Genomic DNA, 17,071 nt, shown 5'->3' with positions numbered 1-17,071 from the left:
TCCATCATCTTCCCACTCATGGAGATGAGGCTGTCGTGGTTTGTCCCAAAAATAAATAATCACAACCTCCAATTCGAGGTTTGCAGCCTCAGGTGATTGTGGCAGTGACAAAGACGCCCTGGGTTCATGTGGAAAGCGATAGGAAATTTTGTCTTTTTTGTCTTTTTCCTGTGGAAAACGACAGGAAATTTTGTCTTTTACAGGACGAATTTGGTCTTTGATAGGATATCAATGGAAATGGTCTTTTACAGGGAGGAATTCCCAGGAGGAAGCTTCCAACCCATGGGAAAACCCACGTGGCTTTGAGCAGCACCACCTTCCACCACCACCACGGCAAAACCCAGCCTTGGATCAGCAAAGCCAAACCCTAAACCGCTGCCAAAAAAAGGGTGGCAGAGAACTGCTGGAAAATGGGATCACTTTTGATTCCTGTTTTCTGCAGAAATACAAAGGAAAAGCTCTTTTTTGTATGGAGTAAAAACTCTATTTTGTGGAGTAAAAACTCTATTTTATGGAGTAAAAACTCTATTTTGTGGACTAAAAACTCTATTTTATGGAGTAAAAGCCGAGCACCATTTTGCATCCAGATTTGGATGGGATTGTGACAAGCCTATAAATACACAGGCTACCAGAAAACCTCGTCTCTGCACGTCTCACCCTCTCCTCCCTAAGGAATACCATGACTCCAGAGCTGTGCCTGCTCTCTTTGAAGGGAACAGCAAAACTTGCACTGACAGAAACAAACCCCAGCCCGTGAAGTGCAAACTCTCACAGGCAAGCCCATGTGCACTTCTCTGTGCTCTCCCAGCCAAAATTCCTTCAGCACGCACCTGCTTTTTGTTTGTTTTGGTGAAAATGTGGAGAAGTTCGGGCTTTGCTGGAAAACAGCTCTGATTTCTCTAAAAAAAAAAAAAATTAAAATTTTTTAAAAAAAATTCAATTAAAGCATCTTTTGTTAAATTATCTGTCCTCCTTTGAGTTTTCCTCTATAAAACCTTCTGGTGGAGCCAGCTCCATTTATTGCCAGCGTGGTGCTCCATGAAGGTCCTGCCTGTTTTGTTTGTTCCTCTGAGTCATCTCCCAAACATTTCAGCAAAAGGTCCAAAGTCTTACAAGGGAGCACAGGGGAGCCAAAATCACCAGATGGAGAAAAGCACATCTTAAGGGGATGACATTTGGCACGAGAAGCAGAAGAGAATCAGGGTTTGGTTTGATCTGCCCCAAATTATCTCAGCGCTTCTGCTCTGCAGGAAATTGTTGAACCAAAATCAGGATCAAGTTTTGTATCATTTACTCTTTACACATTCTTTTGGGACCCCACATCTCTGAGTATGCAACCTATTAATTACAAATCCACACACACACTCACATCCCATCTGATTATTTGGGCTTCAGCTGACCCTGCAGAGGGAAGCAGATGAAAGCAATAATCAGTTCGTTCAGCTACAAAGGGAAAATTAACAAAAAAAAAAAAAAAGAAAGAAATCAAAGCTAGATAAACATATCCTGTTCTCATGGAAAACAACAACAAAAAGGGCTGAACTGGCAGGGGAATTAACAGAGCTCTTCCACACCTCTGTCAAACTGGGACGCTGGAATCCATGGATGGTAAAGGACGTGGAGTGGGGACCACGATGTCCCTGCTGTCCCCTGGGGGGTGAGGGAGGCAGAGCAGCCCAGCGTGGTGCTGGCAAAGGGTAATTGGGGTAACTGGGGTAATTGGGGCTGTTTTCTGCCTGGTGGGAGCTGCCAGCCCTCAGACTCGGGCTGTTGGTGCTGGAGCCTTCCACAAAACTCTCCTGGCAGCAGAGTGGGAGGAGGGTGAGAGCAGAGACCCCTTTGCCGACAGCGTCGGGCTGTGTCCAAAATGCCTCTTTGAAGAAGGAGACATCACACCACGGCTCACTCCTCAGTCCTGTCCTCATCCCAGATGGGAGGAGAAACAGGGAAAAGGAAGAGAATGGAACTTTCTGGGAAAATCCTGACTTAATGGTATTTTCTGCTGGATGGAGATGCTCCCCTAAAGACAATTCACAGCACTTACACCAGATCAAGGGGAGTTTCTGCTTAAGTATTTTAGACAACTAAATGAAGTCGTTCCATTGGTTGGTGTAAAAATTCCAGCCTTTTTCATTCTCCACAGAGCTATGAATCACATCAGTGAAGGTTTTTTGTCATATTGCAGTATTTAGAATTATTATTGTGATTTAATCTGATTATTAAAACAACCAGGGATGTTACAGTGGTAAACCCTTCGTGCTTGAGGGGCAGACCATGCTTCCAACTCACCTGGGGGGCCACAAAGGTGTCATTTCACTGGAAAAATAAATTATTGTGCTGGATTTAACTGCCTGTCATTGAAAAAAAAAATAGAAATAACTACAAGGGGACCACCTGAGAGCTGGGAAAATCCAAAGCTTTGCTAAGGAAGAGAGATTCCAGCAGCTGCAGAGCAGGGCCAACACACTTTGGAATTACGTGCAGGAATGACTGAAGAGAGCTGTTCTTAAACTGAAAACTATTCTCACCATGAATTCCAGGGAATGCAGGAGAGCCTGCAAGGGAAGAGCTGAGGACAGCACATATCCCATTACGTTTTTAACCACCCAGATTCAATTTGGAACTCAGCACAAAACCCACAAGGAGAAGCTGGGGAAAAACGAGCTTTTTCAAATCAAGAGGAACAGACAAATTTCAAATAAAATGTCTCCACCTCCAGTAAAAATCCCAAATTAGGCAACAACAGCCTCATGCTCTAGGAAGTTATTTCCCCTTCAGTCGTCCACACTTAGCCCCCACCGAGCTGCTTCACTTTAGTCTCGGATCAGGTTCATAATATCCAATATTTGCAGTGAAATCTGCTGGAATTGCACACAGCTCATGGAAGCAGGGCTGGATCACAGCTCCTGTCACAACCTGGTGCTTCCAGTAGCTTTCTTTACTCTGCAGCAGCTTTTCCAAGGACAAGCCTTGATGTTGTGCAGGAGCCAATGGCCGTGGGAGATGCTTTCTGTCACAGGGGAGTAAAAAAGGAAAGGTTTTGGGCAGGCAGCAAAGCCAACAGAGCTCCAAGTGGCTCTTTTTGGATGATGTTTTTATGCCTCGTGAGAATCCTGACACAAATCAGGGCTGGAGGACGCTGGGGGTTGTGGGGATGCCACAGTTTGTGGTGCAAGAGCTCAGCTGCAGGAATAAGTGTGGTGAATAATGCAGCCGTGCATGGCTGCAGGCACAAATCTGTGTTTGGGGGTGGGGGGGATATGGATCCTCACTTTGGAGAAGCATTTGTCTGACTGGGACATTTTCAGCCAATATTTTGATGTTAAAAAAGAAAAAAAAATGCAGTGACTTTGCACTTCACCTTCTTCAGGCAGGTCCAGCAGATGAGGAACTCATTTTTGGCCAGGAAACTCCAATCCTGCAGGAATCCCCCAAGAGGGAAACCAACAGTGCTCTCAAATCTGGCTACCAGAGAGGGACCACAACCATTCCCATGGACCAGAACATCCCTGGGGATTTCACACTGCAGTGATCCCATCGACTTTTGGGGGACGAGAACTCAGCAAAATTTTGGGGTTAAAACCCCATCAAACTGATCATTTCTCCTTCAGCCTGCTTGAAGATGAGATGCACAACAACAACAAAACCTTTCTCAGTCTGGACCGTCAAGGATGGAAGGATGTTTGTGGTGAGGGAGAAATTTGCCACCCACTGCTGTTGCTTTGGTGTCCGATTTCTGCGGTCGCACTTTATTCAGACACCAACACAAAAAACAAATTCCAGGCTATAAAGTGGGATTTCCAGATAATGGATTATTCCTTAAGAGAAGAAAAAAAAAAAAAAAACAACCCAAACCAAAAGCATTGGATGGCTCTTTTCCCCTGCTTCACTGACCTTTTCATGTTTTCCAGCATTTTTGTGGGATTTCTTTATTATTTGCAGTGAATACTGGGGAGACCCCAATCCTCTTAGCTGTCCTCACGTAGGTCCACATAGGATCAGCTCCTCACCCAGTAGCACCACGAGCCTGAAATGAAACAAAACCAAAAGCAAAGATCGTTGCCAGTGATACAAAACCTCAAAGTCTCGTCTCAAGGATTGGTTCAGCCACCAAAAATTTGGATTCTGGCTTATGCAAACCAGCCAAAAGCCTCCTGAATTTGTGAAATTCAGCTGGAGTTCCTGGAACTCTTGGAGGGAAGAAAGGATGGAGAGATTTGGCCTTTTTATTCTGTAATTTTCCACGGTCCCAGGCTGATGGCAGTGGAGGAGCTGCAGAGTTTTGGGAAATAATCCAAGGCCCTGCACAGTGGTGGCAGGAGCTGCAGGAGAGTCAATGTTCTTTTTTCCCTGTCTTCCCAATCTTTGACCCCTTCATTTGGGTCAAAAAGAAAGGAGGATGTGCCAAGGTTTGCTGCAGTTTGGGGGCTCAGGTGTGATTTATTGTTTCAGAAATATTCCAAAGTCACGGCGCTGCTCTCCAAACCCAGCACTGCCATTCACCTCCACGCCCCATCCAAAACTCACACTGGGCTTCCCTGTCAGTCCTCACACCTAAACACCCAAAAAATCCATGCAAGGAACATGACCCAAACCGTGATCCCACCTACACGAGCTGGGAATTACAAGAATCACGAGCTCTCCTTCTTTTCACTACAGATTCTTCACGCTTTACTTTGCACGGACGCTTTGGAGCCCCTTTTATTCTCTTTTTTCCTCATGGAAAATGGAGGCCGCTCCATGGCCTCATCCTCAGAGTGCTCAGAACAGGCCGTGTGCTGGCTCAGAGCAAAATCCCTCAGCGGGAATTAGGATTGTAAAGAGCACTCACATATGCTGGGAGCAGCCCTGCCTTCCACAGGGTTGCATGAGGTTCCTGCCCAGTGGATCCGTGTGTTCCTGGGGATGACGTATCGTGTTACTAATTCCCCTAATTGCATGTCTGGGCTAAAAACAGGCTGAGTTTTCCTAAGAAGTTACATTCTTAATGACATTACTCCGAGCACTGTGGTAAAACCCGAGTCAGTTTTTTTTTTTCAGCGGTGCACGTAGGTTATAAATCAGGGGAGAGATGCAGATAGTGTTTACCTTAAGCTTGTTTATCTGCCTCTGCCACTCATTTGTTCTGGGGTTTGCCAAAATGCAGCAACACAAGATAGAGCAGACTGGAAGGGATTCAAGCTCTCCTTCTCCAGGCTCCTACTGCGTGGAGCGTTTCCAGGAGAACGCAGTGCCCCGAAACAACCACACACAAAACTCTTTTCCCAAGGAAATTCCAGCAGGGAAATAGAAAACCAGACGGAGATTTCCCTTCTTTTCAATATCCCAAACACTGTGCCTGGTTGAAGTAGATTTGCCCTCAAGTGAGGGCACATCTGAAGAGGAAAGATCCTCAGGGAAATTTGGATGCAGGACAGCTCGTGCAGATGCGCCTCCTCGGGCGGCGCGTCGGTGACGTACAGCCCCGCCTTGATGTATTTTGATAACTTAGGGATTATTTTTGGGTTCCAGCTTTGTTGTCACACTCAGAACAATTCCCTGGAGACCCCCACGAGGTGCTGAGGGCAGGAGGTGGGGGACATGAGACATCCCTGAGCCGCCACCATCGCCTGCGCCGCGCCGGCTCCGTCCCCTCCCGCGGGGACCAGCAGGACAACGTGAGGCTGAGTCACCAGAGAGGAGGACACGGCCTTGGCACTGCAGAGCAAGATGTGCTGAGGCACTGCGCTGAGAAGTGAAGCAATCTGGAAGGTGGAATTTTTTCAAGGGGAGTGGGCGTTGATTTTACAAACAGGTTTGGGGGTTTTTTTGTTGTTTTTTTTCCTCGGCCATGAATATCAATCCTGCAATTTCCACTGGGGTCAGGAAATGACACACATGTGCATTGTTGCCACCTCCAGAAGGAGAGGGGAGGCTGCCTTTGGCCATGGCCCAGCAGCAGTGAGCACGCACTTTTGGGAAGAGCATGAGCTCACCATGGAAAGGCCACTTACAGAGGGAAGAGAATTGTTTTCTTCCTTTTAATGCCAACATCTTCCCTAGAGCACCAGAAAAACATGGAGGCACGAAGAAACTCTCCTTTGGAAACACAGAAAGTTGAAGGAAAAGCACAGGTGTGGAATTTTCTGGGAGATTTTCATGAAGAGTTGTCTTTCATTGTCCCCATTCCCCTTTCCCCACTAGCAGCAATTTGGGATGGGCAGCAACACCCTTGGAAAATTCTCTGAAGGATTCAGGAAGGATTTTCTTTTTGGAAAGGGTTGTTAAGCATTGGAATGGGCTTCCCAAGGAGCTGGTGGAGATGTTCAGGGAACACTTGGAGGTGGCACTCAGGGCTCTGGGATGGCTGGGGATGGGTCACAGGCTGGATTTGAACATTCCCCATTTCTGTGGGTTCCCTTCCTTCCTCAGATCTCCAGTCTCTGCTGGACTCCTCCAATAGAGCCAACCTGCATCAGTCACAAATTCATATATCCATTTTTTTTCTTTTTTTCTTCTCTTAGCTTAGGAGGCAGCAGAGAAATGAAGGAGAATACTCAGCTTTCAGATGTTTGAAGTGCATTTGAAGGTGTGATGCCCCTGGATCAGCCACTGCCAGGCCAGAGGAATGAGCTTATTGCAACACAGGGGAGGAAAGATATGTTCATCACTTCCCAGCAGCACATGCTTTTCTTCTCCTGGGTCTTGGACACTTCAAGCCTGGAAAAAGTGGATTTTTTCAATTCTTAAGTGGTGAAATTATGACACTTGGTACTTTCAGAGATCACTCGTAAACCCGACCCTACAATTTTCCATCTCCCTTCATTTACGCCATCATATTTAAATTACCAAGATTCACATCAACAAAAGCTATTTCAAGACAATTTTTTGTCATCAAGATCATTACAGGGTAAAGGACTAATTATGGACAAGTCTCAGTGAGTCCTTTTCCACCCCACACGCAGCTGGAGCAGCGACAGGGATGAGTTTGCATCTCCCCCTTGCTTTGCTGTGAATAATGGATTTCCTGTTTGCCAGGACTGATGAGCTGGAGAAAATAATGACAATTAAAAAAAAAAATCTTGGATAACTGGCCAGAAACCCAGTGTAATGTGCTTTTTAAGGAGAGTGAGCTTGAGTGGTAAATAAAATAGGAGCCCGGACTGGTTGTTTTTTATGTCAGAGCCAAGTGAGTTCAGCTCTGGACAATGTCCAGGGAACCTTTCCTGCTTGGGAGAGGAATGACAGGGAGGGTTTGATGAGATTTTCTTTGCACAGGTAAAGAGGGAGAAGTTGGATGCAGGAAGCAGCTCCTGTTTCGTGCCAAGTTTGCTGGTGGTGGCCAGATCCAGCAAAACCCCTAGAAATTTTTGGGAGGATTATGTTCCCCACATCCAAGAAAAAAAATGGATGAACAACTTCTTGCATTGATCTCTACAGAGAAATCTGAGCCCTGTTCTTCAGGAACTGAGCCTGAGCCTCTCAGACAACTCAAATAAGGATTGAGGACCTCAGCATCTTCACCTGACCCCCTCAGATTTAAACTTTCTTCCCCGAAGGAGGAACTCTGGATGCTGCTGGAGCAGCATCATCCCACTTTTCCAGACCCAGCTGGTTCCATGTGCCCCAAACCAACCTCTGAGGTGTTTTCCTCCTCTTCCTTGATTGCTCAGTGCACATTTTTGTGGGCTAAATTAGTGCGTTTTTGGAAGTTGACAGCTCATTTACAGGCTCAGATGGTCGAAACCAAGGAATTTCTCTTGGCCTTGCGTTACATTTTGTGGACAATCCACGAAATTGTTGCTGTGGGGGAGAGTTTTCCCTCCACCACAAACCTTTAGCTGAGCTCAGTCAAGCAACCTCATAAAAGATTTAAATCTCATAAAATCTCTGCAGGACACTCATCCCGTGTGCCCTTAATTAATGACACACATCTTTAATGAATTAGACACCCCTTCCATTCCCAGATCCTCCTTTATCTCCCTCCAAGCCCTTGGATGATTTTCCAGCGGTGACCCAGGGCAGGGTGAGGTGGCAGAGGTGACACCAGCAAAGAGGTGGCAAAGCAGGAGTGACAATTTGCCTGTCCCCCACCTCTGCCTCCCCCAGCCAGGGCTGGAAGCATCTGGGCTGTGGCATCTCCCAAGGCAGCAAGATGAAGGGAATATTGATACCAGATGGGCAGCTGTGGGAGGTGTTTTGTGGGCTGGAGAAGCTTCCTGGAAATCCAGAGTGTCTTCCCCATTTCCCCGACAACTCCTCTAAAAGAAGAGATGCTAAACCCTAAAAGAAATCCTCCTGCTCACAATTTTAGGATTTTTTTCCCTCCCTGCTCTCCTGGCTTCTCCTTTGCTCATTTTCCTTAAATTAACCTGATTTTTCCAGCTCCAAAGCTGAATTCCTCCCTCTGCCATTTGCAGGTGTCTTTCCCTTCTTTTAGAATACTTTTCTCCCTGATGGACCACTATTTGTGATACCTGAGGTCTTCCTAAAAATCCCTGTGCATCCTGAGACCCTCAGCCATCCTATAAATACAGCAGAGAGCTCCTGTCTAACTCTTTTTTTAATCAGGGTTTCACAATATTTAATAAAAGAGAATTTTTCCTGTAAGTGAGAGCACTGAGATAGCAAATCCAGGAGATAACTCTGGAGCGGGAGGTCAGATATTTTATCAAACTGAATCTGGCAGACACTGAACAAAACTCAGATGGTTTGAAGGTTCAGAATCCTTCTAAACTCTTTTTTTTTTTTTTTTTTTTTTTTTTTTTTTTTTTTTTTTTTTTTTTTTTTTTTTTTTTTTTTTCCCAAGTCACGTCCGAGAAAAGGAGCCATTTGTCAGAAAAACAGCGTCAGGGAAGGTCCATGTGACATTTGCCAATGTTACATCATCAAAGCCGAATCTCTGACAGATCTGTAAATAGCAGCTTTTCACGGAGACGTCGGCAGAGCCTCGAGCTTGTGCCTTTCAGCACAGCGTTCCTGCATCTGCAGCATGGAAAAGGATCAGATCTCCTCACACTCCCCCTGTCCTTTACATGTTGGGAATTTACACCTTAAAACTGAGGTTTTGAAAAGCAGAATAAAATACTCCAGGCTAGGGCAGGTTGCACGTTGAAGGTGTGAGGGCTCCTCAATCCCAGCCCTTGGGCAGCAGGGCGGGATTGGGCTGGGAAAGGTGATCCCCACTTCCAAAAGAATCATCCTGGGAATCATCAGGTAGCATCCAGGAGGTGAAGATGGAAAAGTCATCTTTTTCCTCCGTGCTCTCAGAGGCAGAGGTGGCAGTGAGAGGCTGGGGAGGTGTGAAAGTGAATTAAAGGCCCTCGTTATCCCTCTCAGGATTCTCCAAGGACTCTTCCAACCCTTCATGGATACAGACCCAGAGCAGGGCCCTGCTCTGCACGTGCCAGTGCTGCTGGGGAGGGCAGGACTTGGCTTGTTCTGCTTATCCAAGGATCAGGTGCATCTTAATTTGAATAAACAAGAGCTTAAGATATTACAAAACCCTTCCAGGAAGCTGAGCACAAACAGCTTACATTTATTTTCTGGTTTTCTTCCTTTACCAGTGTGATTTCTCTGCTCATCTTCTGCCTCGTCTCACCTAAATATGAATTAAAATAAAATCCTTCTACTCCAAGCTTTGAATCCAGACCCAATATCTAAACACATTTCAGTCAACCTGCACTGTAGTTAAAGGGATTTGCTGAAAACACAAATTTCTAAATTTTTGCTGCTGTTTTCCCGCTCTGTGGGACACATGCTCCACTTGCTCTCAAGAAGAAGTGAGATTTTATTCCATATCTTTTTTTCTGTCAGAGTAATTTTAAGCTCCCACTGAATTTGCAGAGGCACTCAAAGGATGTGTTGATGCCTCCCAGGGCTATGTCCATCATCCCCAGGATGATTTTCCAAGGATTGGAGGGAAATCCTGCTGGAACTGCTGCTGGAGTGACAGGCCCTCCACAACAGCAGATTTTCACTTCATTCATATTTATAGCAAAATGGAAACAAAATGTGCTTTAAAGTACACAATACAGTTTCCAGAGTCAGGCTGATTTTCTGGCTTTGGTAAATTCCCAACCAAAGCTTTTCTCACTGGGAGCAGCCAGGGAAAGGTAAAATAAGGAGAGTGAAATTCCAGCCTGACTGAAGGCAGTGGGAAAGTGCTCACTGATTTTAACAGTGCCAAGTTTCGCCCAAAAAACCTCTATAAGAAAACTCTATGAATTGGGAACTAAAAGTAATGACATAAAATTGGGAGCTAAAAAAAGGGAACAAAGCTGATGGCTTCCCTTGGTGACATAAAAAGTCTGGGGTTAAAAAAAGAAAAAATCACAACAGTATATATTAAATGCTGCAAAAAATTGAAACTGAGTTACAGATTGAAACTTGATATGAGGATGAGCCACACACTGACAGTGTTTGTAGTCATGTCTGCGTCCTGATTTTATTTGCACAAGCTTAGGAAGGGACAGCTTGCCCCAGTGAGCATTTGCAGAAGGGATTTACCCGAACCCAGTTAAACCAACAGCAGCCGAGCGTCATCACAGAGGGCTCTGGGGTTTTTCCCTCCTGTCACACGGGGAAGGAGAGAGAGCAGCCGTGACCACAGAGTGTGTCATCGGGGTGTTTGGTCAGGGTGGATTTCGGCTGCAGGAATCCAGTGAGATATTCCAGGGAAAGAGGGTCCAGACGGTGGGATGGATCACTGGAGAGAAGGACCAAGAGTTCATCCTGGGAAGGGTAGCTGAGGGACAAAGGAGGATCAGGAGGGACCTTCTTGGTGGCCACAAGTCCCTGACAGGAGGGGACAGCCTGGGCTCTGCTCCCAGGGAACAGGGACAGGAGCAGAGGGAACGGCCTCAGGCTGGGCCAGGGGAGGCTCAGGGCGGACAGCAGCAGGAATTTCCCCATGGAAATGGTGCTCAGGAACGAGAACTGCCCAGGGAGGGTTGGATCCCCATCCCTGGAAGTGTCCCGGGAGCTCCTGGAGGTGACACTCAGGGCTCTGGGGTGGTGATGAGGTGGGGATTGGGCACAGTTTGGACTTGATGGTCTTGGAGGGCTTTTCCAACCTCAGTGATCCTGGATTCTAAGAACTAAGGGCAAAACAGAAGTTGGCTCGTTGGCCTGTGGGAATGTCCCCTCTGGCCACCAGCAGGAGCCCAGCGGGTTGATTGGGATGGGGATAAGAGAAGAAACATTTTCCTTGGATAAAATAGAATCTGCTCTTCTCAGGTTTGGATTATAACGTGGATAACACTTTGGGGTCTCCTTGAAGCTCCCATGAGAGGTTCTCACCAGGTTTCCCAAACATTTATCCTCTGGTCACACAGGAGGGTCCCATCCCAAGCCTGTCCCACATCTTAGAGATGGAGAAACTGCTGCAAGCAGCCCAAGGCTCTGGGCAACGCTCTAAGCAAGACTGAGCTCCCTCAGAACTGTACTGAGGTGCAAGGAAGCATCAGGAATTACCAAAATCACTTCAGTTGATGTGGCAGTGGTGGTGACTCAGGTCACACAGAGTACCTGTGCTGAGCACGTGGTGGGTGTGACCTGGACACCTGATATGCTGTTTTGGAAGACACCTTGGTGGCTTTTTGACATCCGAAAAATGTGAAGATCCTCACTAGTAATGACCCAAAACGCCCCTTTGATTTTAAATCTTCCTCATTCTGCTCAGGAGGTGGAAATTTTCCTTGGAAAACCCTGTCCATATAAAGATCAAGGAAGCCGAGAGAAAAACAACAGCAGTGATAAAAATAAATTACAATAATGCAAATGTGCAGGGGGGTGGCCACCTGCGACACCTGCAGAAGGTGCTGGGGCTGGTGTCCTGACCCAGAGCTGGGATCTACAGGAATCATCTCCCTTTGGCCTCACGACTCCCCCTTCTTACTCATCCCTCTGACGCCTCAGCGCATCCTGGATTTTCCGGCGTGGCTTCACTTGGAGCGTGGGCTGGGACATGGGGGAAGGGCCCATCCATGACCCCAAACATCATTCCCACGTGCTGCCCCGCTGCAGGGTTTGGGGGACATGACTCAGGCCCCGAGCCTGCCAACTCGTGAGGATGAGCAGACCCACCATATCTGGAGGTCAGCGCACGAGGAATGGGCTCGGCCGGTGGCCACAGCCTGGTTCCACATGCTGGGAACAGCTGCTCCGGGTGATCCAGGCACTTCCCAGCCCTAAGGAAACTCATCTTCATCCCCAGCACCTCCCAAGCACTGCAGACCTCCCTCTCCAGCAGCAACTTTTGTTCCATGAATTATCCTGGGCTCGCTCTTTGCCTTTGACTCCGGCCAGCCAAGCTCCAGGGCATGCTAAATTCAGCCCCGCATTTATTATCCTAAAAAATGTGGGAAATAGGAAGGGTTGCAATTTCCCAAATTACTTTTCTTCTCGCTAACAGAAGCTGGCAGCAAATATATTTCAAATGTAAATATTTAAATACTTACTTGCAAGCACAATTACCTTTTTTTTTTAATCCGTGACTTGTTTCATTCAGGAGCTAAAAATACTTCCTCAGGAAGCAAACGTCTACTCTGGATTTTGGGGAGAAATTTTAAATCCCTGGCTTAATAATTTTACCAGGAGTTAATTATTCCAAGGGTTCATGATTCTAACAGTGTTTTTGGAAATCAGAAAACATGTGGATATGAAACAAAACACACTGCAAAAAAAAAAAAAATGTTGCAGCGTCCAAAAAGGACAATAGTTGTTTATAACACCCAGATTAACGTCGTGAGGTTCATTTAGCCTTCAGCTTTTCCTTGGATCTTTCTGAAGCAGGGAACCATTCCCCCGAATGCCTGAGGAATGAACAGGCTTCAAACATTTTTATTTATTTGGATGAGGACAAAGTGAGGGGGGGGAAAAAAAAGTTCCTGCCTCCTCTCGAGGCGGAGAAATCGCTGTCGCTCTTTTCCCCCCGCACCGGCCGTAAAATGTACAGAAATGTAAAGCAATAAAAATTTTATGAGGGGTTGTTTTTATAATGTTTACCAACCTCCTGCCTCTCTGACGCTTTCCAGAAGATAGGATTTTAATAGGGTTTCTTTCAGTCCATAAGGGAAAATCCCAGTTTTAGGGATTTTTATTTTTTTTTTTTCGGCACAGAGGTTTTTCAGCAATATGCTCCCCCCAAATTTCTTCTTCTGTCCCTTTGGCTTTGCTGTGAGCTTTTGGTCATTGAAATTTAATATATAACATAGATGAGAAACAACATGTAGGTGTAAAATACAAGGGAGATGTGAAATACAATGTAAAATATAGTGTAGATGTAAAATATTACATGGATGTGAAATACGGTGTAGTTATAAATGACAACGTAAATGGAAAATACAATTTAGCTGTAAAATGTAGACGTGAAATATAATGTAAATAGAAAATCAAACTTAGATAGAAAATACAATGTAGATGTGAAATATAATGTAGATAAAAAATACAATGTAGATGTAAAATACAATTTAGATTAAAATAGAATGTGGATGCAAAATACAATTCAGATGTAAAAATAATGCAGATGTAAAATATCATGCAGAGGTAAAATACAACATAAATGTTAATTATCATGTAGGTGTAAAAGATCTTTACATTTCATTGCCAATTAGGAAGGTTAAACTGGGGAAATAAATGCTTGGAAAGCATTTCTAAGAAAATAAATAAATTATTACAGTTATTAATTTTGCTGCTGATTTGAACAAATCAAAAAAGCCACAAGAGCTCGACTTTCAATATTTCTTTGAGCAGCAGTTTTGATTTTTTTTTTAAATCCCATTATTCTGAATGACCTCCTGGATTTCTCCAAAGGTCCCAAATCCATCTTTTGCTGTCTCTGCAGGGGGAGAAGATCTCTCCTTTCTATCCAAGAGCTGTTTATCAGCCCGGGGTTGATCCCTGATTTATCCATTTGGATTTCCAAAGCTCCGTGGGCCGGGATGCACAGCCAGCCCTGTGCCTGTCGTATGTTCCCCCTGACGTGTTTACAACAGTTTTGATTTACACCTTCCAGGTGTTTCTCTTGGAAAATATCCCTGCCTTTGGTTTACACAATTTTTTTTCCAATATATTTGTGGTCATCTGCAAACTCCCCCCATTTGTTACAGGGGATGTGCCCAGAACGAGGGGATGTCATTTTTATCTGGAACTCGCTGGTAAAATTTGGGGGTTTTTTTGATTTTAAAAAACGACCAGGTAATTTATTGTCAGAATTAATGAAATTCCCAAAATCCATATTTTAGATTCAATGAGGGTATTTTTGCTCATAGGCTGGGTGTCAGTTTTGTACCTGTGATGCACTTTTCTTAATGCAAAGCAGCCAATATTTAACCTAAAAATGGGGATTAAACATCTTTTATAGTTTAGTTTTTCACTTCTTTTTTAAAAATTATCATCACACAAAAAACGAATGCTATTTATGCCACTAGAAAATATTTCCTATTTCTATATTTTATCTTTATAACATCCAACTGTATTTTCAGTGCTAAGCTTTTCACAGAACAAAGGCAGGGCATACTCTGAGGTTGCCAAAATGCTAAAAATAATACAAATTTCTTTCAATTTATTTGTGATTCTGTGTAAGTTTAGCATTGATTTTTAACGCTGGATTAGCTCTGCCTTTGCATTCCAGGTCAGAAGTCAGGTTTCGCTTCTGGAAGGCTTAGAAAGAAAAACTGTCATTTATTAGGAGGTACAAAGTAACTCAGAAAATTGTTGTTTTAATTCAGGAAGAAAAATATTTTCTGGGCTCAGTTTGCCTTTGCAGGAGTAGCAAAACCTTCTCCTTTGGTACTTAAGTCTAAACAGGTTTTCCACATCCCAGTAAAATGTTATTAAAATCATAAATACATAGACCAGCAATATCCTCAATATAATAGATTTTAATAAAATAATAGAATAATCCTTCAGCATTTTTTCCAGATAAATCTGCACTGGAATCCACGTGATTTTTCTGCAAGACAAATTATAATATAAGACAAAAGATAATTAACTAAAAAAATTTAGCTGTCAATTTTGTTATTTTTTTAACGAAGCGCTTCCTTAATTTAATTTTATCCTCATGCTTGTTGATTATCGTGAACTGGGTTTAGGCTCTTTAAATGATACAAAAACTGGTGCATATTTAAGATGAGAAACGGGAATAAAGAGCAGAGCAGAAACTGAAATAAATTCCAGGTGAGAACTGGGAATAACTGTTGGGAAAAACCGTATCGTGGCTGCCCCAGGGCCAAACCCAGGCAGAAATCCTGGATTCCTCCTTTCCCAGAGTCTCAGGCATCACCTGCAGTGCCCAGAGAGGAATTCCTGGGGAATATTAGTGGAATATTACCAGGCTTTCCTATGGAAGTTAAACTAAGAAAAGAAAACCAGCGATCATTTGAATTCCAAGCGCGGCGCTGACAGCAGGAACCTGGAAACACTGATTACTTTATTTTATCTAAGGAAACCTGGAAAAACACAGATTTATTCCGAGGCACTGGGAAGTGGAAAGTTTCATTTTCCATGCTCATCCAACCCCAAACTCCTCGTGCAAACCCTCAAAAGCCCTCCTTGGAGCGCTCATCCCAACCAGCTCCTGAGTGGCCAGGGGGTGAAGGCTGGGTTGCTCTTCCCCAGGCAGTTTTCCTTGGAATTAGGGAGCAAATCCCAGGAGCCAGGGGTTTGCGCGATGTAAAAATGAGAATATTAAGCAATCCCTCAGCTCTCAAGGCAGAAAATGTTTGACGGTTGTCAATGCGCGGTAAATTGGGAGAAAGATTATCAAGGCTTACTTTTGAACCTTCAAACATCTGAAACACGTTTCCTGTTCGAAGAAAAAAAGAAGAAAGAAAAAAAATCAAATCTAGGTGGATGACCTCAGAGAGGTTTTGGGTTTTGGTGGGGTTTTTTTGGTTATTAACAAATGCAAATTGTACATCATCGTGGAAAAAAAAAAATTAAAAAAAGAGAAAGAAAGGAAAGAAAAAAAAAAAAAAGGAGGGCCGCTCTTGGTGGTCTTGATCCCTTCTGTATATGAGAGAAAGGGGAGGAAAAAAGCAGAAAAAATAAACTTTACCTTCTCACTTTCAGGGTGGGCAATGCCATTCCAGCGGCGGGGTCCTCGGCTCTGGGAAGTGTTAACGCTGTCACCGCAGCCCCGGGTCCCTTTGGCCGCTCTTCCCCGCTCTCTCCCAGGGAAAAACATTCCCTGAATTCCTCCTCCTTTCTCCCTATCTTCGGCCGGGATCCGCGAGCTGCAGGTTCACGGCGCTACTGTCAAATTGCAGGGGACAGGGCTAATCTAAAGCAGCAGCGACTCAGCAGCGAGGAAAAAACATTGACAAATTTGCTGTTTCCAATCCTTTCTACTCTTTCCAGTCTGTTGTGTTTTGGTTTCTAATTTTTTTTTTTTTTTCTGGGTCCCAAAGCTATAAATACACAGCAGCAGCTGTAACTTGTTGCTGAAATGTGCTTTATAGATCTGTTCTGGCACAGTGCTTTTATTTTTTTTTTTTTTTTTTTCTGGGATCAAATTTGATATTGGGAGTTCTGACTTTTTACGTCTTTAATGGTCCCGCTGGCTTTGAGCTGCTTGTTGCTGTGCCCTGGTGAGGTTGGAAGCTCTAAAAGCTCATAAAAAAAGGTAACACATGCTCAAAGATCCATTAAGTTATTAAATAGTGAATTTTAAAAAAAAGCAGTTATCTTTTTTTAAGCAGGGCATATTTCATGTTTATTTGCTGATTTAATGTAAGGTCTTTGGCAAACCACAGAATCATTAAATTTGCCTTTTTCCCCTCCCTTGTCTTTGAGACACTGATTTCTTACTGGACATCTATCACAAGGTTTGAGGCTTTTGCATGGAAGAAAATTCTCTTTGACCTCAAAAAGAGGGAACACGGGTTGGAGATGATTGAGATAATCACCATGGAAAAAAATTAGTGGTTTTTTGGCCAGTCAACCCTATCCCCAACCAATAATTTTGGGAAATCACAGGACTGAAAGGTGCACAGGTGTTAGTTCATAATTTAATAGATCATTAAAATCTATAAACCATGTGAGCCAACCGTTACCCACCCAGTGATGTCCTCGAGCTGTGAATCGGACA

General features: G+C 44.4%; 1 long non-coding RNA gene across 1 annotated transcript; it reads right to left on the bottom strand.

The window, feature by feature from the left end:
- Positions 1 to 14,366: 14,366 nt before the first annotated feature.
- LOC136366449 (uncharacterized) lies at positions 14,367 to 16,755 on the bottom strand. Its single transcript, XR_010744532.1, has 3 exons — positions 16,040 to 16,755; positions 15,756 to 15,787; positions 14,367 to 14,935 (listed from the first exon to the last, which is right to left on the bottom strand). It is a non-coding gene; the product is annotated as an uncharacterized lncRNA (long non-coding RNA).
- Between the last annotated feature and the right edge of the window lie 316 nt (positions 16,756 to 17,071).

Source organism: Sylvia atricapilla, chromosome 12 (assembly GCF_009819655.1).
Source record: "Sylvia atricapilla isolate bSylAtr1 chromosome 12, bSylAtr1.pri, whole genome shotgun sequence".
NCBI lineage: Eukaryota > Metazoa > Chordata > Aves > Passeriformes > Sylviidae > Sylvia > Sylvia atricapilla.
The sequence above is the reverse complement of the archived record's forward strand: the minus strand, read 5'-3'. Positions and strand labels throughout refer to the sequence as shown.